This window comes from Chrysoperla carnea, chromosome 4 (assembly GCF_905475395.1).
Source record: "Chrysoperla carnea chromosome 4, inChrCarn1.1, whole genome shotgun sequence".
In the NCBI taxonomy this organism is placed as follows: domain Eukaryota; kingdom Metazoa; phylum Arthropoda; class Insecta; order Neuroptera; family Chrysopidae; genus Chrysoperla; species Chrysoperla carnea.
This window is the reverse complement of record NC_058340.1, coordinates 69029625-69057340: the sequence shown is the minus strand read 5'-3', so window position 1 is coordinate 69057340 and position 27716 is coordinate 69029625. Positions and strand designations below refer to the sequence as shown.

General features: G+C 30.5%; 1 non-coding gene across 1 annotated transcript; it reads right to left on the bottom strand.

Annotated features, from left to right (window-relative positions):
- Window positions 1-23459: 23459 nt before the first annotated feature.
- Window positions 23460-23533, bottom strand: Trnat-agu. Its single transcript has one exon. It is a non-coding gene; the product is annotated as a tRNA-Thr (tRNA).
- Window positions 23534-27716: the final 4183 nt, after the last annotated feature.

Here is a 27716-nt window from a genome sequence, read left to right as displayed (position 1 = left end):
ATCGACATCTCACTCATATAAGAAGAATTAAATATAATTTTTTTTTTTTTTTTGTTTATTTGTTGGGTTCTCTCTCACTCTCTCTCTAGACTGTACTGATATGAACAATAATAAAATGCGTCATTAATTTTTATTTATTTTTCGTTCTGGTTCACTTATCGAATTTGATTTGATTGTTTTAAATTGATTTTGTATTTTTCGTTCGTATTTTTCTTCTGTGTTATTATTACTTTGATTTTCAATAAATTATTAACGATTTAATACAGATAGATATGGTGTTATTGCACTATTGACTTTGGTTCTTGGTCTACAAGATCTGTAGTAAAAAAACAATGCCTACTCAGTGCATACATTATTATACCATGTATATATGAAATATACATAGTATATTAAATTTCGTCCCAAGTTTGTAACGCTTAAAAATATTGATGCTATGAAAAAAATTTTGGTATAGGTGTTCATAGAATCACCTAATTAATCCATTTCCGGTTGTCCGCCCGTCCGTCCGTCTGTGGACACGATAACTCAAAAACGAAAAAATATATCGAGCTGAAATTTTTACAGCGTACTCAGGACGTAAAAAGTGAGGTCAAGTTCGTAAATGAGCATCATAGGTCAATTGGGTCTTGGGTCTGTAGGACCCATCTTGTAAACCGTTAGAGATAGAACAAAAGTTTAAATGTAAAAAATGTTCCTTATAAAAAAATAAAAAACTTTTGTTTGAAATATTTTTTTGTAAACATCACTGTTTACCCACGAGGGCGTTAATTAGGTGCAAATTTTATAGTATGTATTAATATAGGAATATCAGTTGTGTGTGTGTCTATTTAAAAGTGAATATCTTTTGTTATTTACGTGACGTCAAAAAAAAACAAACGATTGCGCATCAACACTATGTATTATAGTACCTATGTATTAATATGGGATTATCAGTTATATATGTGTGACATGTGTGACATGTATGTTTGTGCAATGTGACAGAGTAATCAACACTGTCTATACATGGTATTTCAACAATTAACTCAGTCAATTGTTTGTTTTCACTTGTTAAAAAGTTAATTTTTGTTTTTTAATTACGAAACAAAATTTTAACCATTTTTTACCAAAAAAAAGGGGTCTTATAAATTTGGCCGCTATGTGTGTGTGTGTCTATCTGCCTGTCTGTGGCCTCGCAGCGCCTAAACTGAAGAACCGATTTTGATTTTTTTGGTTTTGTTTGAAGGGTTATTTAATAAAGAATGTTCTTAGCTATATTTCAAATGTGATTTTAGGGTTTCGTACACGAAAAAACTAAAAAATTGGCGATGATCTTTCAAATTGGCCCAGTTTGGAAAAGGCTTTAACGAAAAAGGCTATTTAATGAAGAGTGTTTTTAGATATGTTTCAAATGCGAGCCCAGGGTTCCTTTGCCGAAAAATATGTCGGAGGTTTTTTAAATTTTGTACATTTAACCACACTTTTAAATTACATCGTGCAGACGTAGGTAATAATTGTTTTTTTCTTCCAAAATTTTACCATTCATTTATTTACTTTTCATATTATTTTTAGCTAATTTCCTTTTTCAAGTAAAATAATATATTGCTTTTGTACCGATGATATAATTTTGGAAAAAATTTCTGCAAATAACCATCGATCCTCCTAATTAAATTTAGAAAAATTTTTTCTTATTGCCACGCGTTGCTCGTTGCTTATTGCCACGCATTTATTTTTATATTGGCTATTTCTATATTAGTTGAACTAATTGAATTTTCTTCATTATGTAATTTGTATATCATATCTGTAATAAAAATTGCCTATAAATAAAAAGAAAGCAAATTACTATTGATAATATTATTTCTCTTGACTGCATTCAGCCACAGATATCGCACTGCGGAATGCCACACGGGCCGAGCTAGTATTTGAATATAAAATTTATTTATCTGTTTCGTCTGAGTAGAAATTAATAATTATTAAGATTGAAAATTCACTTAACTTACGTAATTACTGCGTCACTTTGTGTATATTTTCAATTGTAGTGAAAAACCTCATAAAAAAAGTTTATTTACCAGCTAGAGACATATTAAATTGGTTTTTCATTTTTGTGTCTACACAGTAAGTCTACACCAACCACTTATGTGTACTTACATACTTACATACATACATACGTACACAACAATAAAATATTATTATTGGCAATAGATTTTAACTTGTTGATTGTTTTACCAACAATTGCAATAACAATAAAATATTTCAGTTCAATAATTTTTAAAAGATTGTTACATTTTTTTTTTACGTTTTTAGTTTTAAAAATAACGAGAATGTAATAGAAAAATTACGTTATGTTACGAATCCAGGGTTGAGTAGTTTTAATGTGTTCAAATCACTGATATTTTACGACATCAATAAACTATAATTTGAGTATAGACAGGTATAGTACAGTCATCTTAGATTTTTAAATCGCATTTTTGTGAGGAAACCCTACTTTTTGCCCTACTATAGGTTTCAATCTGAAAATACGGGATGCAGTTGGGGGTAGCATCCCGACTTTTCAAATGAGTAGCATCCCCAGAATGAGCTTAATTTTTTTGGAATAACTGCTACTCTATTGAGTTTAGCGAAAAAGTGCCGATATAATTTTTGAAGAGAATAAAATTACAAAAAAAAAAAGTTCCGAAGCATTCTACTCTCAAATAGCAATGTTCATGCTTGAGAGGACCTCCAGCGCGAAACTTTGGGGACCTCCAGCGCGAGAACTACGAGTCATAGTAAACAATTGTTTAGACAAATGTAATTGCTCGTGAATATGCTGTCTACAACTTTCATTGAGACTTAAATCGCAAAAAGAATAAATAATAAGCTTGTAAAGAAAAAATGAAACAAATTAAGACTTGCCATAACTATTTCAACCCTGTTACGAACCTGGTACCTACAAATGGAAATAAAATTTACTGTTAGCGTACAAATAAAATGTATGTGCAACTATAAGTGGCTATTCGAGTATCCATTCGATTGACTTTAAATCAATATTGAAGCATTGTGGTGAAGAGAGAAAGAAGAGGTAAGAATTAGTGTTGTAAAATGAAAATACGAAGGCTATTTTTTTTTTAAACGCTATGAAAAATTGAAAAAAAAAAAATAATAATAATTAGTGATATCTGCATAGATTATGAGTTCGTTAAATTTTTATGATTTATTTTGGAATGGACGTATTTTGGAAAACGGCTTCGAATGGCTAATGGCTAATAAAAATGTTTGGTTAATTATCATTCAGATCTTTATTTTACTCGATAATTAATCAAATAACTTACCGGTAAATAATCATAAAATTGTCTTTTCAAATCACTAGATAAGTACTACCTTCGTTAACAAAATCGCATCTATATATAGTGTATTTAAACAATTAGCTAAGCTAGTTGTTACATTTCATGTTTTGATAAATAAATTTGGTAAATAAAACCTTGTTTTTTAAAAAATATTTACATTTGAAATAACGTATCTCTATATCGCTATCAAAGAGTATAGGATAGAGGAGAAGCAGGCCATAAGAGCTAATGAAAAATAGTAGTATACGAGTTTCAGCGCCTCTACCGAGTCAGGCACTAAGAAAAACCTCGGCGCCAGGTTTAAATTTAAAAAATAATTTAATGAAAGTAAAAGAATAAAATTATAACGCACTTGTTGATTAATTTTTTTTTTTTTATTTATTCTTAGCTGTCAAAAACAAAAGCGTAAAAAGATATTACATACTTTATATAAATATTTTAGTAAAATATAACATAGATATATTCAATAATATTTTTTGGTTAATAAATTTAAACTTATTAAAAAACATTTTATGTTATAAAATTAAATAAAATATAAGCTATTCTAGTAACAATAAATATACTATAAACATAAAATAAAAAATACTTCATTTTTTAAACTACTAATAATAGAATCTTAAATCTTTTGGATTATTCGTAATACCAGCAAATTTTCTCCATTGCTTTCGTCTGCAATAAATCAGTTAATAATTAATTACATTATCTTTACTATTTATTCTTGTTAAAATATTCATTTTTCACTATACTTTTATTTTATAATTAATATTTTCCAAATTCAATAGATCACCAAATAAATTTTACATTTACTTGACTGTTATGTACTTACATCATTAAATTTTTCGGCTCAGAAAAGAATGAATGATTTTTATCTTGTTTTTGTGTTCTTGTACAACCTTTCACATTACAACGAACCATTTTTTTTAATTTTTACTTTAAAATTATTAATTTATTAAATATTACGTCTTAAGAAACCAAAATCATCAAAAACCCAAGCGTAGATATCTGTCACAAAGACTATCTGTCATATTTCAAAAATCCTCCTTCATCGTCGCCCCCGCAAAAGCCAACAAGCTCGTTAGTGTATATCCTGAAAAACCAGATGTCGTTTACAATTATACGGCTGCTTCTTGTCTATCTTATAGTCTTTGATCGCTATATATTATAAATGTGAAAGTAATGATGTTTGTTTGTTTGTTTATTTGTTACGCTTTCACGCTAAAACTAGCGAATAGTTTTTAATAAAACTGTACAGCAATATAGCTAATACATCAGAATAACACATGAGATATAATTTATAATGATATACTAATAAAAAAAAATTTTTTTAATTAATTTACTTTGATGTTACCATTAATAACAGATTTCTGTAAAAATAGTCAATATAAAATATTTCACGGCCATCTTCACTGATATACTCAATGAAAAATTACTATTATACATTTAAAAAAATAGAAAACCGTACATATATTTTACCTGTGTAAAACAATCCTTACCATTATATTTCGAGTGTTATAGAAAAGGGATAAGTGAGAGCACTCTTTATCAATTTTACTTTTAAGTCCATAGTAAAGCGGGCGGATATCAAGCTAGTATTGATATAAATACTAAAAAAATCTGGTTTGATTATTTATCACCAGAGGCGTATAATAACACATATAACAGAGACGTATCGGTACGTATGGGTCACTAATCGTATTTTCATCTATAAATATACACAAAAATACCCAATAGATATTTTTTTTATCTGATTAAACAGTTTTTTTTTATTATTATTTTCCAAATAAACTCCCACATATTTTATCTATCTATATTTCTGCGTAAAATTTAAAACCCAAACAAACATTTACATAAATTTTCTTTATTTACAGTAAACATACTCTATAATAATAAAAAAAAAAAAAACAACAATAATGATGTCGGAGTTAAAAAACACTGATAAAATAAAAAATATGATTTTTATTTGATTTTTTTTTAGTATTATTTTAGTTTTTCATAATCCAGAATATGTATATATGGTATTATTTGTAGACAAAACAAATTGACTGAAATTTTAAGTAAATATGGTTGAAAAAGATTATTGAACTTTCGTTGACAATTGTTTTTCATACAAAAAAAACAAATTTCAAATGAAATATTCAGGTCCGTAACGAGAGTGTGGCAAAGATTACAGCTAGGTTAATTTTGGTTACAAATTTGAAAAGAATGACCCAAATTTAGTAGAATTCCATACTTGGTTTATCAAAATTGGATTAAATTGGGATGTGATAGAGCAAAATGAAATTTTTTGGATTCTGATTACGTCATAGAGTTAAAAAATTCGATATTTTTGATAGCACTGGCAAATTTGATCCAATCTTATTGGAATTTTTTTGAAACTCACTAATTTTGGGTCATTCTTTTTAGTTGCCATGTGTTTTTTTTGCTAGCTGTCACTCATGTGCTTAATTCCGGGACCAGTACTCCACGTTCTTGAAACTTATTAGAGCTAGGTTAATTTTAATCTCAAATTCGAAAAGTATGACCCAAATTTAGTAGGATTGCATACTTGGATTATCAAAATTGAATAAAGTTTGGATGTGATAAAGCAAAATTAAATTTTTTGGATTCTGATGACGTCATAAAGTTAAAAAAATCGATTTTTTGATAACACACGCAAATTTGATCCGATCTTATTGGAATTTTTTTTGAAACGCACAAACTTTGGATCATTCTTTTCAGCTGTCATGTCAATTTTTCGCTTACTATCACTTATATGCTTAATTCCGGGACCAGGACTCTAAATTCTTGAAACCATTTTGAACTAGGTTAATTTTGATCACAAATATGAAAAGTATGACCCAAATTTAGTAGGATTACATACTTGGTTTATCAAAATTCATCCGGTTCATCCGTTTAGACCATACGATGCCACAAATAGACAGACAGACAGAAACTCACACATAGCGGTCAAACTTATAACAGTCCATTTTCTGATTCGGGGGTTAAAAAGAATTCGACTTAGATATTTACCTCCAATTTGTTGACGGCTTCGACTGTTTTCTGCCTTCATTCACTGACGGAAATATACTCATATACAATAACCCTGTACATTAATAAAGCGTTTTATTTGTCAAATAAAAATTATTTTCTTAAGGGTACAATAAAAAAAATAAAATCCTTAATAATTAATAAGGCATTATTTTACAGTAAGTTATAACTTTTTTTTTTTTATATTTTCAAAGTAATTATCTATTCGCTCTGTGCAAGAGTTTTATTTCAAGGAGTTAAAAATAGGAATGACACTACTTCATTAATATAATTGTATTTCTCCTCTTATTTTCACTATATTTCTAATGCAGTAAGTTTAATTTTCTTGTTATTTTTCAATAATTTTCATTTAAAATTTACTATACCATTTAAATGTAAACGATTGAGAAATATATTCATATTTTAAATAAAAGCGCAGCGGTCCATTTATCTGTCTCCTCTACCTATTATGCTCCTTGCTAATAACTCTTTTAATAAACGGGAGCAAAGCTTATTAATAAAGTCTTTTATTGTATGTTCATTATAATAAAAAAAGACTTTATAATTATTTTATGAATTTAATTTAAATTTAATATAATTCCACTTTTATATTGGTGTATTTTTTTTAACAATTAAATAAAAATATTATATTCATGATATAATTAGCGACAAGAATTAAAAATTTTATAAACATTATAAAAATTATTTTAGAAAAACTAAAAAAAAACCATTTCTCTCGTAAAACCGAGGAATTATGAGTAAAATAATATTTCTCTTTACAATTTTGAAAATTTATTGGATATGTAAAAAAATTAAAAAAAAAAAAATAACTCGGATTTTTAACTTGCGTGACGATAAATCACAATTTAGAAAATTTTGATTCGATAGGTATAATGTAGAAAAAATTTTGAAACATTTGATACAAAAGTAAAGTAATATAAACAAATGAAAACAAACAATTGACTGAGTTAATTGTTGAAATACCATGCATAGTCAGTGTTGATTTCTTTATCACATTACACATACAAACATGTGACACATACATAACTGATAATCAAGTGTAGTACATATTATAAAATTTCCGCCTAATTGGCGCCCTCACTGGTAAACAGTGATGTTTACGAAAAAATGTTTCAAACAAAAGTTATTTAATTTTTGATAAGGAACATTTTTTACATTTAAACTTTTGTTCTATCTCTAACGGTTTACAAGATGGGTCCTACGGACCCAAGACCCAATTGACCTTTGATGCTCATTTACGAACTTGACCTCACTTTTTACATCCTGAGTACGCTGTAAAAATTTCAGCTTGATATATTTTTTCGTTTTTGAGTTATCGTGTCCACAGACGGACGGACGGACGGAAAACCGGAAATGGACTAATTAGGTGATTTTATGAACACCTATGACAAAATTTTTTTCCTAGCATCATTATTTTTAAGCGTTACAAACTTGGGACTAAACTTAAAATACTATGTATATTTCATATATACATAGTATAAAAGATGTATTTCATAATCTTGCAATGCATGATGGGAAATGTGTCCAGCGTTTGACATTTGACATATTAACTGTCAACTGAACTACTTTTGCGCTAACTCCCATAACTCCCATAATAATAATAAATATTTTTATTATATTTTATAGGTATGTGAAGTATTCTTAATACTGAGAACAAGTAAATTAGTCATATCATTTAAAAAATAGGTTGTTATAATATTATTGCAAAAATCTAAACAATTTATTTTCGTCTTTGTAGAAGTACGCATAAATGCACTTCGAGAACTAAAAACAAGAAGATTTTGGTACTCTGGTTGCACCGTTATATCTTTAGCAAGAATGTAAACCCATAAGGAAATATATTTCTCCAAAACTACGTATTTTGTGGAATTCAGGAAAGATAAGTGAGTGTTTAACAGCTACCTGAATACTTCTTGTTAAAAGCTCATAAACATTCTGCAGATGCAATAATGATTTTCCATAGCTACTGAAAACTTCTTCTGCCTTTTTCAGAAGTTGGTATACTGCTTCACTGGGATGTTTTATGTGACCAGGATTTATTGCATCTGTCCAGTGAGAGCTTGCATTTCATAAAGGTACTGAGGAATTAATGGCTCTTTCACACACTTCGAAATCAAAGGACGAAACAGTAGAAAGTTAGGATTCATGGTTTTTTTTTACTTGCCATAGTCTAGAATATACGTTTATCAATCTAATATTAATTTTTTTAGTCGGTAATTAATTATTAAAAAATAAATTTTTTATTATGGAAGTTGGTATGGAAGTACTTTAGTTGACAGTCAGTTAGTATGCTGGACACTCGTGGCATGAATGATTAGAATACTTGGTCTTTATATATTACCTTAAATTTTATTACAATTACACACTTAACGGTTTATAGAACTAAATCAATTTTTTACGTTTCGATTTGTGATATGAGATTGGTTTTTAAACTACGGACCATATGAAAAAAAAAAATTTGGCAGTATTATGTATAAAATAATACTATTGGATACAATTTAATGATGTTTTTTTTCGGTTTCGAGTTTGTCTAAACTGCCAAAAATGTCTACAATATTTTGTTTTTGATGGATGGGTATATTATTATATATAGGCAACTTACCAAAAATTATGGTAAACTATAAATAGATTTTCATTTTAGCATCTTTTTATGAGCACACGTAGTAAAATTTCTGGAAAATTAATAATTGTTAAACGTCGAATTCTAATTTCTTGAAGCAGATTTGAAGTAATTTAATTTATGAGAGAGTTCTAAATATTACGTGAAAGTTCTATGATATTGCGTGGAAGTTTTAAAAAGGCAAAAATTGAAAAAGATCAACCACATTTTTAAAAAAATTATAAAAAAAACGATTTCCGGATAAGAAAAGCGAATTAAAAGCAAGGTAAAGCAACAGTGAAATCATAGAGCAAGATTGAATAGAGGCGAATTCAAAAGATTTTTATTTTATCTTAAACAAGAATAGTTCAGCAACTTCGCAGTTTACGTCAAATCCAGTAGTTCGGTGTTTTTTTGCAGTCTTGTTTATGATCGAAAATCAAAAAAACCGAGCAAATTGCGGCTTTTTTAGATTTTGGTTATTATAACCCCAAGAGGACTAGTTGTTTGGCACGTAGACTAAATTTGCTACTATATGAGAATATAACTGTCTCTGTAGACCCAATAGTTTCCGAAATAAAGCCTTTCAAATCCAGTGCTCGGGGTCACAAACTTGGATTATTAATTGGATCAACATCATATACAAGTTTGCAAAAATGCGGAACTATCGGATTTGATTCTTAATTACTGTTTATCATCGGCCAATTTTCAGTTCAATATTTACAGAAAAACTTTGTTGATAAAGCTTTATTTGATAAACCTTTGCTTGATAAAGCTTTGCGTGATAAATCTATGCTTGATAAAGGTTTTGCTTGATTTCAATAGTTTTTAAAAACATGTTGTTTCAAAAAAGAAGTGTCAATGCATTCAAAAAACCTTTTAGAAACGAATTATAAAACATTTTTTTCTAAGACATTTTACTAAGCTTTCATTCAAAACATGCTTTTGTTTTCCACCCCTAAAACATGAAAAAATTTTGTAAAGTCAAGTCACGCATTGAAATGAGTGTAAATGTGTAAATGGCGTTCCTTAAAAAATTTTGAATATATAAAGAAGAGAGTTAGTTGACTTGTACCAGAGCCCCAAACACCATTGACTACTTACTACTGACTGACTGATGAAATGTTTTAAAGGCTACGACATACCACTATACTGAATGAATATAAGCCTTACAGGAGCAGAAGGGGCATAAGAGGGAAAAATCAGTCAACGAAGCTGGCAAAGTCAAAATATTGACTAAAGCAATTTTCTTGGAGCATAGCTAAGAATATACTCGATCAAATTAACTTAAACAAACTCGTAAAACAAATGCATATCATCTACCTTACATGCCCATTTAAGAACCAATTGGGTTTCCCACTGGTTTCGTTGCGAGTCTCAATTGGGTGTCCCCAATTGGGATTTTAATTGGAACCTGTTGGGAATACCCAATGTAAAAATAAAAAACTCGACATTGGACTTACCCAGTGGGGTATTGACAGGAGCCCCTTGGGATAATCCAACTAAAAATAAATGACTCGATTTTGAGCTTGCTTAGTTGAGATACGGATGGTAACTGTTGGAATAACCCAACGATATTAAATGACTCGTAAAACAAATGCATATCATCTACCTTGCATGCCCATTTAAGAACCAATTGGGTTTCCCACTGGTTTCGTTGCGAGTCTCAATTGGGAGCACATGATAATTTATAGTCGGGAAGTACCATTGCCACATCTGCAATGTAGTATGGGACTCAAAAGCATATCATCAAATTTGAACTTAGTATTTACTAATGTAAATGGCGTCAAAGTTTTTATATCATACAGTATTGTAAATAACGCCATAGTTATGGATCTTACGACAATATTTAGAGCAGGCATGGGCAAACGTGGCTTAGAGAAGACACTCATACTTCTGTATCTAAAATACGAATAAGACAGTGACAACCTAACCAGTGAAAACCAAAAATACGAGTAAGACAGAGAGACAACATTTTTTTTTCTACCTATCTCATTACTTTAAGAGAAACTGAGATAAGTAGGCGAGTCGTATACCCGTCTCGCTTCCTCCTCTATGAGCAATGCCGACTTGGATAAAGAGACACACAATAAAGTTTATGGCACACAATAAAATTATAAAAATGGTGACTTCGACTTAAAATAACTATGCCCATGCCTGGATTAGAGTATTATTAGATACTTTTTTAGTATCTGTCCCTATACCATACCAACATTGCAATGAACGCTATGGTATATTATTTTATTTGGCGTGCTGACAGGCTTGTGGCAACTTAACAGACTTCGTAGATATTCCAAGTATAGAATGAATGAGTGATGAGCAAATCGGTATAAGAGGTACAAAAATTTATATATAAAGGAGAGCGCACAAGAAGAAGGATACGTTACTACTTGGATTCGATACGATGGGCAGGAGGCAATAACGTTGTCAAGTTGAATAAACGACTTTTGGTGTAAATTTCATGGGATACAACACCCTACTACCAGCACTAGTGAGCGTTAGAGTGATCTCCATATATAATATAGACAACATGTTATATAAAATATTGTTAAAGATGTGAAGAACGGTGGTGGGGAAAGAGAACCCTGCTGTAAAGCTTTTACATATACCACACGACAATCACCCACATCATTCTTCTCCTTATATATATTTCGTTTCAATACATTTTACATCATAACAATTCTTCTTTCTCTTCTTTCCGTAGTCGGGTGTTTCTAATGTATGTATATATTACTAAGTTAGGCGCGGCGAATACCTTTCAATATACTTAATGTACAGTTCTCAAATGAAAAATGTTATCAATAAAGTATATCAGTAGATTAAAGTGCAAATTTAGTTTTCGTACGACTGAGTGTACTAAAGTGCAATTCTCGGAAGTTCCGTAACTGCAGTTTATCGAGAGGTGTCGTAAGACACCCGGTAACTATGTTCCTATTGTATCTTCGTGTATTATAAATGTAGCGAGCGCTTGGTGGATGGAGTAATTTTGATCCAAAAAGTATAAAAATCAGGTTAATTTAATGATTGGATGCAGAGTTTCGAAGATATCGCAATATTTTGATCGATCTATTCGTCCGTAACTCAAAATCTATTCGACCAGTCAGCAAATGCACCCGATTTTTGTACTTTTTGGGTCAAAATTACCTTATATACTGAGTTTTATCGAAATTGAAGATAAAAATAATTTCTCGATTTTTTGCAACTTTTTAAGGGGTACACCTTTGAAAAAATCGAGAAAAACACAAAAAAAAATTTTCTTATGGAATTTGATGAAACTCGGTGGATGGGGTAATTTTGATCCAAAAAGTATAAAAATCAGGATAATTTAATGATTGGACCTATAATGGAAAGTTGCAATGTCAGCGAGTATCATGAGCAAAACTTCAAAAACATTAAAATCCATAAAATCTTAAAGAAAAAGGAGGATAAATGAGGGCTATAACGTGATATTCTTTGTTTTATAGGAGAAATTGCCCAGCAAAGCGGGCGGGTATCTGCTAGTATTAAATAAAATTTAAATTTTGTTAATATTAATTGCAACATGAATTGAAACACATTGTACAGTCTTGATCTGTACCATGATATTCATATTCTATGTTTATAGTCATAACTTTTAGGGGTATTGTATATTTCAACGTAATTTCTTATCTTAGAAATTTTCTATATGCGAATAGATATGAGTTATATATAATACTATGTTATTACATAAAAATATGTGATGAACAACGAAACGGAACGCATGTTTTATGAAACAACATGTATACTACGATCATTTGGGGAATATAGATAGGCCATCTAAACAGATATTTATTTGTCGAAAACTTTTTTATTGTGACTTTTTTCTTAAAAAAATATAATAATATGCTAAGTTATAAATTTTTAAAAAAATTGCATATTTTATCAAATATTCCCCGTTTTTAAAGAACTCAAATTTGGATATTTTAGTTTGTACCAACTCGTAAATTATTGTAGGCGTAATCTATCTATAGATATAAAAAATATGTGCTCGTTTGTGTATTACTCATGGACTCAAAAGGATCTGCGTAGATTGAGCTCAAACACGATATACAACAAGCTTCGAAGGTGGTTTTTATTTATATTTAACCCCCAGGAGGGATGAAAACCCCATATGGAATCTCCATGTAAATAATTTGATAGACAAATACAGATCAACTTTTGCTAAAATTTCATGTAACTAGGGTTTTTTTTAAATTACATGTGATTTATAAAATTTACAAAAAAGAATTCTTATAATCATTCTCACAAGTAGTATGTTAAGAATGACTTTTTATTAATCGAAAATCTGAATCTATATTTTATCGTTCTACCAACATTTTGAAAGAATGGTTATAAAGGTATATATGTAAAGTTCGAACCGGCAGAAAAAAATCGAGGGCAAATCATTAAAGATAGAAACTTGACTTTTTTTACAGATTTCTAAAGGAAATATAGTTTAAATGATTTTCTTACATAATCAAATATCAAAGAATGAATATCGATTGAGTCTCCTCTATAGTCAGGAAACTCAACCAAACAAACTCCTAATTAGAACAATGCAGAGTTATCAAAAAATAAAGTAAGTAACGTTCAAGATAACCTAAAATCTAATAGAAGAAAAAATAAAAATTATTTGACCGCTGCTGGATTCGAACTAAGGTTACTTAACAAAATCCTCAACCGTGAATTAGTGCTCTGAGCTATTTAGTGCTCATAGAAATGATCATAATATATAAGATATAAATACAAATGTCGAATATTGTGTGTACGATGCGAACGCATGTATTCCACAAGTGTTCGGGCTAGAAGTAAGTTAAACTATTTTCGGTTTAGATTCTAAACAGGTAGGTAGCCCTCTGTATTTTTAACTATTTTTATGACTTCGGAACATTATTCTCTTGTTAAAAACCATAATGAGTGTAAAAAAGTCAAAGTCTGCCCACCTATGTTCTACACTATCTACAGCTACACTAGTCAAGTAAAGTAATAATAAAATCATAAAATTTATTTTCAATACATGTCAATAACAACCAATTTTACTTTATTGTTAACATCGTAAACGCATTATTATTTCATAAGGGGTTGTTTTTACCTTCTATTATATAGCTTTACTACTTTAGTCTAAACAGGAGTTTAGGAGTACTTTAACTATCATGAGTTTCTTTGCTACACCCATGCATGCCCTCCCAAACATTTACTATATTCGTACTGTTTGTGATTTACAGTATATCACAGACTAGTTTAGTTATTTTCAGGAATAAGATATCTTACTTAGCCTTTAGTCACTGGATTCTTCTATTTTAGACTACGCAGGGTAGGGTAAGAGTACGCAGTGAAGCTAGCGACCAAACGGTTTGCGCCTTGAACCTAGATTTAATTGTATTAAGAAAACATAACAGTGTAAAAGTGCGTCACGCAAAAAAAAAATTGAAAAAGCAGTAAAACAGAGAACTTACGTAAGTGTGAAGTTTTTTGTTCAATATGTTTTTTATTTTCATCATTTCTTAAGTATTGGAACTTCAAAGGGCAATATCAACTGTAAAGAGCAACATTAGCTCCAAAGGGCAAAACGATTATTCTTTTCGTATGATGGTTTATGGTTTATTATTTATAGTTCCGCTACTCACCACTAGACGGCAGCAGAAAAAGTGTTTACATAAACTGGCTTCGTGGTATAAAATGACGCAGTGCGCAGGTTTATAAGAGTCCACGTGTAATTATACAGTATAATTTTTCTAGTAAATCTGTTCGAAAATTTTTCCAGTAATGTATCCTAACTTCTATGTACCTACATATCAAACATAGAATTTATTATTTTTTCAGAATTGTTCGAACTCAAATCTAAACAAGAGCTGATGAATGTTTACCTCGTAGCATTTTAGACACTTAGTTTACAATTTAAAATTGTCTATAGTGCTTATTTCAAGAAAATATGGCAGTAAGTAAATAAGTATCCAAAAACCTACTTATTTTTATACCATGTATATATGAAATATACATAGTATATGAAGTTTCGTCCCAAGTTTTTATACCATGTATATATGAAATATACATAGTATATTAAGTTTCGTCCCAAGTTTGTAACGCTTAAAAATATTGATGCTACGAAAAAAATTTTGGTATAGGTGTTCATAGAATCACCAAATTAACCCATTTCCGGTTGTCCGTCCGTCCGTCCGTCTGTGGACACGATAACTCAAAAACGAAAAAAGATATCGAGCTGAAATTTTTACAGCGTACTCAGGACGTAAAAAGTGAGGTCAAGTTCGTAAATGAGCATCATAGGTCAATTGGGTCTTGGGTCCGTAGGACCCATCTTGTAAACCGTTAGAGATAGAACAAAAGTTTAAATGTAAAAAATGTTCCTTATAAAAAAATAAAAAACTTTTGTTTGAAACATTTTTTTGTAAACATCACTGTTTACCCACGAGGGCGTTAATTAGGTGCAAATTTTATAGTATGTATTAATATAGGAATATCAGTTGTGTGTGTGTGTATTTAAAAGTGAATATCTTTTGTTATTTACGTGACGTCAAAAAAACAAACGATTGCGCATCAACACTATGTATTATAGTACCTATGTATTAATATGGGATTATCAGTTATATATGTGACATGTATGTTTGTGTAATGTGACAGAGTAATCAACACTGTCTATACATGGTATTTCAATAATTAACTCAGTCAATTGTTTGTTTTCACTTGTCTTAAATTAAGTTTTGAGATCATTGACTCAAGAAATATTTACTAATTCTAAGAACAATAACTGTCAAACAAATGCTTTTACTTCAATCTCTGTCTGACACAAAATATTTTTTAATATTATTTTGTTTATTAAAAATTGATTACAATACCAGATTTGGTGTGATAATCTCATATTATGATGGTTGTATCGAGGGAAAAGTCAAACAGGAAAATGTATTTCCGTAAGTTTCAATAAGTTATATAAAAATATTACCAGTGTGACATCAGATATTCTTATAAAAAATATATGAATAATTTTCCAAAAGAAACACATTTGAATTTTTATGAACACACAAAATTTTAAGTTTATACATCATATATTTCTAGTTTTTCCTGCTTGTCAACATTTTCTCGTGTTGAAAAAGACAACTGAAATTCTAATGAAATATTCAAATATATATTTTAGATTTTGGTATTTTTCCATTAAAGATACTATAACTTAAATCTCAATTTTTTTTTCGGTCCAAATTTTTTAGTATTCTTACGAATATTTCGATGCTGTCCTATTAGCTCAGTTGGTTAAGGCGTAACCAACTCCATCCGCGGTATGCTTAAAGTAGCGGGTTCGATTCCCGTCGTCGCAACAAAATTAATTTAATTAATAGTTGTGATGGGCTGGTGTAGTTCAGGGTACATGCATGAAAGAGGTGCACTCAGCCTCTGAAATTGAGGGAGCTGATAAATGAAATTATCAGCGGATAGGTGGTGAAACACATATATGGTATCACAATGGGCTCTATAACCTAAGTGTGTCCTTCGCGACAGCCAATATAACCTAGCCTAGCCTAACCTAACCTTCGACTTTTTTCCCAGTAACAAACTAAAAGACTGAATAGAATTGAAATTATAAGACATTATTACTCTGGCATATTTAGAAAAATGCGAATGTCATTTATGCTTCTCTTTCTGATGTATGTTATCCCCAATAGCAAGAAAGCCAAAATCAAAATTCATTGGAAGCTAAATATTTGACACCGTACCAAAGTCGCTTGATTAAAATGGTGAAGTTTAAGGGCGTTGGTGCATTTGCTCCAAACAAAAACAAAAAATAAAGGGGTACTTACATGTGTTTCGATGTTATTTTGCGCGCCTAAGGTTTGGTCGGAAAAAAGAGGCTAAAACGGAAAATATTTCTAAAGGACGATCAAAACTCGATGTTGGATGCTTCGTGAACGATGTGCATAACTCTCACGTCGGTGGTTCAATAAACACAATGTTTTAAGTATTGAATTTAAGTTCGTAAGAAGGTTAATTATAAGAAACTACATAATCCATTTAAGTTGTACACTGATTAAATCAATAAATATTTAAGTTATTAATCGCAACAAAACGGCTCACAGGTGGCTCGGAGAAACACATCACTTTAACTTGAATTAATACGAATTAACACCACAAAAAAAAATGATTGATAAACAAAATGAAACTTGAATGAAATTGAATTGAAGTTGGAGAAAAGATGTTTCTCCAATGGACGTAAAAGATTCATTGAAATTAAACTTTAAAATTGTTCAATGAAATTAAACTTGAAAATTAATTTAGAAATGGAACAGAACAAAAACAGAACAGAATGAATGATAAGCCAGCAGCACGTCTTTTTACGGTTATAAGTTGTAAACATATTTGAATTGTATAGGCTACCAACTGTCAATTATTTAACTGTCAAAAGACAGAACATTTAGGGAGCGTCCAACCGGTTCATGAATGAACGGTCTAAACATAGGGTAATTACAAGTGAAAACAAACAATTGACTGAGTTAATTGTTGAAATGCCATGCATAGTCAGTGTTGATTACATTACACATACAAACATGTGACACATACATAACTGATAATCAAGTACATATTATAAAATTTCCGCCTAATTGGCGCCCTCACGGGTAAACAGTGATGTTTAGGAAAAAATGTTTCAAACAAAAGTTGTTTAATTTTTGATAAGGAACATTTTTTACATTTAAACTTTTGTTCTATCTCTAACGGTTTACAAGACCCAATTGACCTATGATGTTCATTTATGAACTTGACCTCACTTTTTTTGTCCTGAGTACGCTGTAAAAATTTCAGCTCGATATCTTTTTTCGTTTTTGAGTTATCGTGTCCACAGACGGACGGACGGACGGACAACCGGAAATGGACTAATTAGGTGATTTTATGAACACTTATGACAAAATTTTTTTCCTAGCATCATTATTTTTAAGCGTTATAAACTTGGGACTAAACTTAATATACTATGTACATTTCATATATGCATGGTATAAAAATAGCATTGCTTAGTATTATATTATCCAAATACTTTAGCTTTATCCAAATTTATAAACGCCTGGCATGTATTAAGAATGAAAGATTTTATTATAATAACTTCATTAAATAATTATGTTAATTAAAAATCAACACCAAAGTTCAATTAAGCATTTAAAGATTAATTAAAGTGTCAAAAACCGTGGAAAAAGAAACCAATATTTTCACTAATTTCAAATGCCCTAAATAAATATTTAAAACTGGGTGTATGTTTTTGTAACATAAATTATCCCTATAAAATCCTTATTACTAATGTATCTGTATTTATTTTACAGGTATTCTTAACATTACTCCAAGAGTCGGTGTTAAATTATAAAACGTGATAAAGTCCAAAGCTTTAGTATACCTACCATTATTTTCTAGATTATATTTCAAAAAATTTACCCCACAAAAACAGCAAAACCTACCCACCCAACATTCTTTTGTCTTAGCCGATTTTGCTTGTCAACGACCTTATAAGATACGATCACTATTTGGCCTTTCTAGTAGACAAACTTTAGCTATCCCACTAAAGATAAAAACCACTAAAGAGAACACGCTTTTTATAAGGTCGGGGAACCTATAAGAAATTTTTGCTGGTTCCCAACCCGCTTTTGAGTTTTTTTTTCGAAAAATCTCGATGTGACAGCTCAAAACTTGACCAAATTTCTGCCACACCAGTTTATAACATAACTTCAACCCTCGGAAATATTTCTGCCAAGATAAACCCTGGCAAACCTAGTCAATATTGTACCTATCGTTAAATAGTATTGATTCATATGCGAAATTTCGAAATTCACGTAAATGCAGTTTTACTAACTCGAGCTCCAGGGCTATAACCTTTGCCTTATGATAACCTGTGCCATAAAATAGAAACTATAGTATTTTACAACAATACTGTTCAAATGTATGAATAAACTGTCTAATTAAAATTAGCCCACTCTTTTAATGATCTAGTCATTCCATATGTTTCTTGAAATTATAACCTGCTTGTGACCGCCTTATTCACTGTTTTTGAGTAATTTTCCCAAAGGTATGAAATTTCTCATCAACTCCTAAAGCATTTCAGTGTTATCTAATCCTCGTTTAAATAAACTTGTTCTTTTTTTATAACAAATTTGAGATTTTTAAAAAAATATTCTTGTTCCATGAAAAATTATAGATAAAACCAGACGAAAAAAAAACTATTCCGTTCATTTTCCTAATCATCCAAAAAAAAAACAAAGCGAAAAGATTACTGGGAAAAAAATATAAACACTTATCGTAACTATATACGGTCATAGAGTAAACAAACAGTATATACATGAGTTTGTGTCATGTGACTATTTGTTCCCGCAAGACCGTTGGGAAATTTAGCAATGACATGGAGTATCTAAATGTGTATACGAAACGAAATATATTGTATGGGGTTTTGGGTAGCACTCAGAGAATTAGGTATATATGTATAACGCTTAGTATGCTATCAGACTCGGGACAGATGCGGGTGGAACGAAGTGGCTATGACTTATCGACGGACAAGCTATTTTATGTAAAAGCACTCTCTTGGCTATATATCTGTATATATATGGATGGAGCTACTAAGCTCTTGTTGCCTTGCATGTGTGATTCATATGTGATATCTGACAATTGTTAAAAATTGTTTGAATAAATTCTGTCGTTATGCCATTATCAAAGTGGTAAAATAAGAAGTAAAATACTTTTCTCAGAGAATTAAAAAACGCTGAACTTTTTTTACACTCGTTGATAAAATTGCAGCTGAGGTGAATTTCTATTTAACCCGTCAGCACTCGCATTATGAGCATTTGGCCGACGCTCGATTTAACAGATAAATAACTTTTATTTTTCAAATGGTATATGTGCTTGAAATTTTTTTTATTTTCATCGAATTTTATCTATTTTCGAATGATGAATTTTTGAAATTTTTTTTATCCTATTCACAGTTTTTATACCATATATATAAAATATACCAAGGTATACTAAGTTGAGTCTCAAGTTTGTAACGCTTAAAAATATTGATATTATGAACAAAATTTTGGTATAGGTGTTCATAAAATTCCCTAATTAGTCCATTTCCGGTTGCCTGCCTGTCGTCTGTCTGTCGTCTGTCTGTCGCTTGTCTGTCGTCTGTTTGTCATCACGATTACTCAAAAACGAAAAGAGATATCAATCTGAAATTTATAGCGTGCTTAGAACGTAAAAAGTGAGGTCGAGTTCCTAAATGAGCAACATTGGTCAAATTGGATCTTGGGTCCGTAGCACACATCTTGTAAACCGTTAGAGATAGAACATTTGTTTGAATGCGAATTTGTTTGAAACATTTTTTCGTAAACACATCACTGTTTTTATATAAATTATATGGGAATATCAGTTATATATGTGTGACATGTATGTATGTGTAATGTGACAGAGTAATCAACACTGTCTATACATGGTATTTCAACAGTTAACTCACTCAATTGTTTGTTTTTCCTTGTTTTTAAACATATTTTTTTCCAGTTCGTTAGTCTTAAATTTAATGAAGTAGATTACATTTAAATTTTGACAAACAATAATAATACAGTTGTTATATAACATTGGACATTTTGTAACAGATGAATGACGATTGTCTATTGAGATTCCAAGTGTAAAATAGAATCCAAAATAGGACAGTTGGTACCACACTAGTGTGTTACACTGGTACCAGCAGTAGTTTAGTTAGAACCAAAGGGGCTTACGATTCAGTCGAATCCATTTTATATATTTAGTCGTATATATATGGCCAATACAAATCAGTCACGAGAATTTTTATATACAGGTTTGTTTCAAAATTGCACGGAATGTTGTTTCTAGCACAAAAAAAAAAAAAAAAAAAAAAAAACAAAGTTCATGTAAACTTTTATCTCTGACCTGTTAAATTGGTACACTGGTACCAATTTAACGATCTTCCGAAAAATCGACGTAAGGCTATTTTTTGGGAGTGTGATGAAAGGAAGGCTATCATGCCCTGTGAGTAACTCTACGATGACTCTAATATCAGCTCTGTTTAGTTTCAAGATCTCCTCGGCTCTGTTACCGATAGAGTTTCCTTCACCCAACAGGCTTTTGGCGATTCGTCCTCCCTCTTATTTTTATTTTACTATTACTTAGGTAATAGTAAAATAAAAAGAAGAATTTCTTTTATGCCTAGAATTTCATTCTGTTTATCGCTCTGTTTCTTAATACGATAGTTTTGGGACACTCTATATACGGGTTGTACGAATTGTATATAATACATACGGGTCAAGTGTGCACATTCTGCATATTCTAGCGAACAACCCGTTAGACAGATAGACAGACGAAATATAGTTTTATCACCAAGATTGACGACCATTTTAACTTTATGTATTTTCTGGAAAGGATAGTCCATAAACTGTACGAAACATTTTCAATCTATATACTAATATTATAAATTCAAAAGTGTATTTATTTGTTCAAATAGAAAAGATCGACATTTTTTTTGCGAATAGATAGTTGGATGGTCTGGTAGTGATTTAGACCTACATACTTTATATTCCATTGAGTTATACACGGTAAGAAATTTATGACTTTTATTTCAATGCTGGTATGGTATAGAGATAGATAATATAGTATCTATGTTAGCATAAGTAATATTTTAATATTTAATAGAACTATCCACCAGAAGTATTGTGGGTATCGCAAACCAGTATGGGCCTGACGCCATACAGCATTGACTCATCCGCCATAACTATTGCAAATGTAACTATTCCCTTAATACAGTATGTCAGTATGGCGTTCACACCGGTACTGAGATAATGATACCCACAAAAAATTTCTTACCATATACTTTAATTATACTTTAATTATATAATCTGCGCTTACACTCTTATACAGTATCTAAAATTAAACTTCCGTCTCAAAATAAAATACAGTTGATTCTCGATAATCGGAAAGCGCGCTTATGAAACCGCTCTTTTCCAATCATGAAAAAATCATATTGTACTGCTCATGACCTCAAAAATTGTTTCCATGACTTACCAAACAATTGACGTTACGTCAATGGCCAACTTTAGGATTTCACACACACTCAATAAAATCAGAAGTAACACATATGAAACATTTAGATATTGACTGCAACTACCAAGAAACTCGAAAACAGATTGACTGTAAGTATATACAGTGATGGGAAAAAGTTTGACAGAACTGAAATAACTTTTAAACAGTTGAAAGTAAAGGGTTTGATTTTAAATATGATTTTTAAAGAGACTTTATTTTGGATCGTTTAACGATAATACTTCACGCTGTGATCGTAGAGAAAAAGGGTGCGCCAGAAAACGTATGTCTTTTTTGAAATCGTTTTTCAACAAAGATTCAATACTCCAATAAACGAGAAAAAATAGATGTTTGTTCATCCTCTAGATCAGGCATGGGCAAACGTGACTTACAGAAGTCCCTCGGACTCCTAACTTAACATACGAGTAAGACAGTAACAACCTTACAAGTAACAACCTAAAATACGAGTAAAACAGAGAGGCAACATTTTTTTTTCTATCTCATTACTATAAGAGAAACTGAGATAGGTAGAAGAGTCGTATACCCGCCTCGCTCCCTCTTTTATGAGTAATGCGAACTTGGATAAAAAGACACACAATAAAGGTATAACAATGGTGACTTCGACCTAAAATAACTCGCCCATGCCTGCTCTAGATCAAATGTTATATGGTGACTAGTGGTGCTTTTGCCCAGGGGGGGGGGGGGTAACCATCAATTCTAACTCTCTTCAGTCCTTTATCTTGAACTGTTTGGGCGTAAATTAAGGGTAGCCGAACTTTTTCCCATCACTGTAGAAAGAACCAGAAAGACCTGTCCAATAGAAGGAGAACTCTCCCATATATGTGTGTTAAATGAAGTATTAACATATAAGTCAATACATCAGGGAAAAATTGTACCCTTTAGTTTTATTGAAAGATTTATTTGAATTTATTATAAACGTTTCTTTCGAATTATTATTATTTCTTTTACGAACACAATGAAAAAAAAATAGACGAATAAAGTTTGCTACGATATTGTCTTTTCTATGTAGATTTTTACCATTTTGTGATAAGCATTTTAAAGAGCCTTCTCTTATACCTACCGTATGTATCACTGACATCATTTTGCATACCCAAAAAGTTTCATTTTTATAGCATGTTTAGGTATATGAAATATATCAAGGTGTACTAAGTTTAGTCTCAAGTTTGTAACGCTTAAAAATATTGATGCTACGAACAAAATTTTGGTATAAGTCTTCATAAAATCACCTAATTAGTCCATTTTCGCTTGTACGTCTGTCGGTCGATACGATAACTCAAAAATGAAAAAAAAATATCTAACTGATATGTTTATAGCGTACTCAGGACAAAAAGGTGAGGTCAAGTTCGTAAATGAGCAACATAGGTCAATAGACAATTGAAAATTTTCCAATTGTAGCTAGGGACAAAACAACGCTCGTCATGAGGAGTATGAGGCGTATATATTAAAGTAAAAAGTTTGGATTTTATAGGCCCCGGCGAGATTCGAACTCACGATCTCCTGTTTACTAGACAGGCGCTTTAACCAACTAAGCCACGGCGCCGATGGAAATCTCATACACAGTTATCAACAGGACAAAATCTAACGATAATTTTTATTACAAAAATCCTCGATAATTTATTAGATAATTAGAGATCATTTTTTCGAAAATCGTTAGCATTCGGAAGAAATGCGACTTATTTTCAAGATCATTTGAAGATCGAAGTCAAATCACCTTGGAGCAAAATTTCAGGTTGAAGTCTTGGGCACCGGCGAATGTTGTCTATTGCCCTTGATTTTGGCTTTCTTCCGATTAAATGTAATAAATGAAATAACTTTAAGTCGTATTTAGAAAGCTTACGTTGTTCGAAAAAAATTATTTTAAATTAAAAATGATAGTTTTTTTAATGAGGAACAACTTTCTAATTTAAAGTATCATTCTTTCTTCTTTTTTTAGGGTCTAAGTTGATTATTAAAACAACATGATGCCCCCCCCCCATCAAACCCTGTATAATTAGCATTAGCGCCGTTTAAAATAACACGTCTGTATATTAAATTTTAAATATTTATCAAAGTTTTATTCGATATTTTTAAACGATCACTTTAATTTTTAAACTAAATCAGTTCAATTCATTCGAATATATTTCGAGAAAACGTATATCTAGGTACATTATGTACATATTTACGAATATTTCGAAATTTCGATGAAAAAAACCCATAAGTCAAGTTTAGTAGTAAAGTAAAATCATTAAAGTTGAGAATAATATTGAGAAAGATTAATGTTTTAGGATAACAAAAACTATTCAGACTTCCATGTACAAGAAAGAACATTTTTAAATTTGCATTTTAATGATTAATCTTTCATTCATGGATAGGGTATTTTAAATTTTATATTTTTCGTAAGAAAAACAGCTCGAGGTTGATTAAAATGTAAAATATGTATTAAAAATTGTCTTCAAATTGTCTCTTAATTATTATATGGAAGTTGTTGTAAATTTTATGTACAAATTATCAAATGAAATGCTTTAGGCAGACAACTTCAAATTTTCTATATTGTAAAATTGTTATTTTGAGAATTGTGGCTGATTTAAGGACGTACGAGCATCAGTAAATCACTTCTGAAAATTTTGGGAGGGGGTGGGATGGATTGACTAAAATCTTGATATCTTTACAATATCGTATTTTCAAAATTCGAATGTCAGACTTGTATTATTCAAAGTTCGAATGTCAGATTTGTCTAGATGTCGAAGAATGACAAAAACAAAGAATTAATAAAGATTTAGTACTGGAGCCCTTGACAGTAAAACACGGATTTCGAAATTTCGAATATGAATCAATACCTACTATTTAACGATAGGTACAATATGGACTAAGTGTGCCAGGATATATTTTGGGTTATTTTATTTTTACTGGTGTGATCGATATTTTGGTCAAGTTTTGATCTATCAAAATGAACAAATTCAAAAAAAAAAAGTAATTGGCTTTATATACTAGAAATCGGTGTGACAGACTTTTCTACCACGATAAGAGCTGTCACACGAAATTTTCCTCAAAAAAGATAAAATTTACAATAAAATGGTCTCTTAATTTGAATCCAAAGAAATTACCCAAATTTTTTCAGATTTTAGGACGATATCTCGCATAATGTAAAATAGTTTGTATCTAAAAACAGATATCTGACTAGAATACTTGTTTCGTTTCCCGTATCTTTTCAACTATGTTTTGTTATTCATTTACGCTAAGGTTTTTGTAATGTTGAAAAATAGTGATTGATGATCTGTGACCTTATACTTATATATCTACTCTAGTAATAAAATAGTGCCATTCATGCCACTGTTAAAGATTTTTGAAATAACTACAAGTACAATAGTTACTAGTTTATATATGTTTTATGTTTACAGGATGTTCGAGTATCAAAAAGCATGTTTCAAAAAGTTTAAATTTTAATACAGTGAATAAACTAACAAAAATTTCCATAACAGAAATATCTCCCTCACCACGTCATCAATTTTAATGAATGTGGTGTTTTGAAGATTATTTTTCTCGTAAGTGACGAAAAGTTATAAAACAGTCAAAAATTATTGCTTATGTGTCGAAAAAAAACAATATTATTTTAAAAAAATTATTAAAACTTAATTTTCTTTTGTTCGCAACTTTATATATACTTGTGTAAAAAACTTGCCTATATTTAAAAACATTTTGGATGTACAAAATTCATAGATATCATAGCAATATCAACGGAGTGGGCCTTTTTAATCCATGCATTGAAAAACAAACAAAAATTCTAGAAAATATTTTCGAAAATTGTGGAATTTTATCCAATTATTTGTTTATACTTGTTCACTTCCCAGAGGAAGTTAATGTAATGGGGCTGATCTTGAAAATCTCCAGTTTTATATATTTCCACGGTTTAAAGGCCGCAATATCCGAATCAAATCTTTTCAATGTGATGTCTGTGTGTGTGTACGTATGTGCGTATGTTCGTTTTGATTCTTTCACCTCGATTATCTCACAAACCAGTTGTGACATTAACACGGGATGTGGGCTTATTCGACGCGTAATCGCGTATTTAAGAACTGAAAAAGTTTTCAGCAGAATTAGTTGAGCCGTTTTTTAATGGTAATAAAAAACTGGAAAAAACTGAACAAACAGAATCTGAAAAGTGGATAAAACACATCGTTCATCTATGGAGATAATGATCGTTCAAGCATAAGCTGCAGTACATGTTCGAAGAATAATCTATGAAGGCTAACAAGACCTTTTTTTTAATGTTTTTCCCCTTCTGGAAAGTTAGCCGTGTGGACTACAGGTGGTCGCACTCACACGACTTCAGTACCACACCGACTATGTCCTGCCAAAATTATTCTTTTTAAATTTAAACCTACTTATGACTGCACACATACTAACTGCTTGACGCCATTAGTGATTTTTCCCAAATAAATTCGGTTTTCGTTCAAAGATCGATATCCTGTAAGACATTGTTTCTCAACATTCTCACATTTTATATAGATAACACATTTACTAACACAAATCTCACAAGAAAACCATTTTCCAGAGAGTATTGTGTCATTTTTACCCCAAATATAGCACACATACACACATTCACATCACCATTTATGTCATATATTTTTCAATTTTCTTATACATTTTTTGATATCTGTCAACAAATATTTCCTCTATATCATATTGTTATTGTTATAATAATACTTAGAACTAGCTGCGTTGTAGTGGAGAGAAGAAAATGTCTTAAAAATTTGCTAACATTTTTTTTTTTTCGGTTGTTTTGTTTTGAACTTAAGTGCTTGCTGTTTTTTTGCCGTCTGTTTTCTTTTTTTAAGAAAGAAAAGAGTGAACTTAATGTGTTTTTTTTTTAAAGAACTTACTAAAGGATTTTTTAACTCTATTCAAAGTTGGATCGTAACATGTAATTTGTCAATTTTTACTGTCATATTTATCTGCAATATTATTCTACTTGAGTTTAGTTGTTTTTTTCTGTAAATTTTTCATCGTTAATGTTAGAAATATCTTTATATTATAGGCAGACGCGAATCCACCCATCAGAAATGGTTGTGGTCACAGTCACCCGAAAATTTTATCAAAACGGACAATTGTCCGTCTTGCCAAATGTATGCCTAATGTATGTGATATTCGCACGATTAGTTGCGTGCAACAAACACTTAATTTACCAAGAAACGTAGTGTAAGTTTTAATGGGTTAGTTTTTATAATAACAAAAGTAGCCAAATTGATTTTTTTGTAATAATTTTGCATTTAGAGACGCCTTCCACCATGATAAAACACATCCTCTCTTTAAGTAGTGTTTTATTGGTTTCATTCAAAATGTTATTGAACTGTGATTCGCTAAAGATATATTAATTTATTTTGTTAATTATCTCGCAAAGTAGGCCTCATATCCAAAAGTGGAAAATAACTTTTTCCTTCGTCTTTATGAGCTTATTCTGCTTGATAACGATCTGCAGTCAATAAAAGAACGCCCTGTATAAGGAGATGTTTATAAAGTTTTTGTTGATTATATTTATTTATCGAATTTCAAGCATAAGTCAACTTTAAAAGTCACCCTGTCTTTTAAAGTTGACTTATGCTTGAAATTCGATAAATAAATATAATCAACAAAAATGTTAGCTTCAAAGGCACACAATTGAATTCGATCTCAGTTTCCAAGTTTAATATTAAACCTCCATTTGTTTCATAACTGACAAAAGTTAGATGAACGCTTTAAAGTAGAAA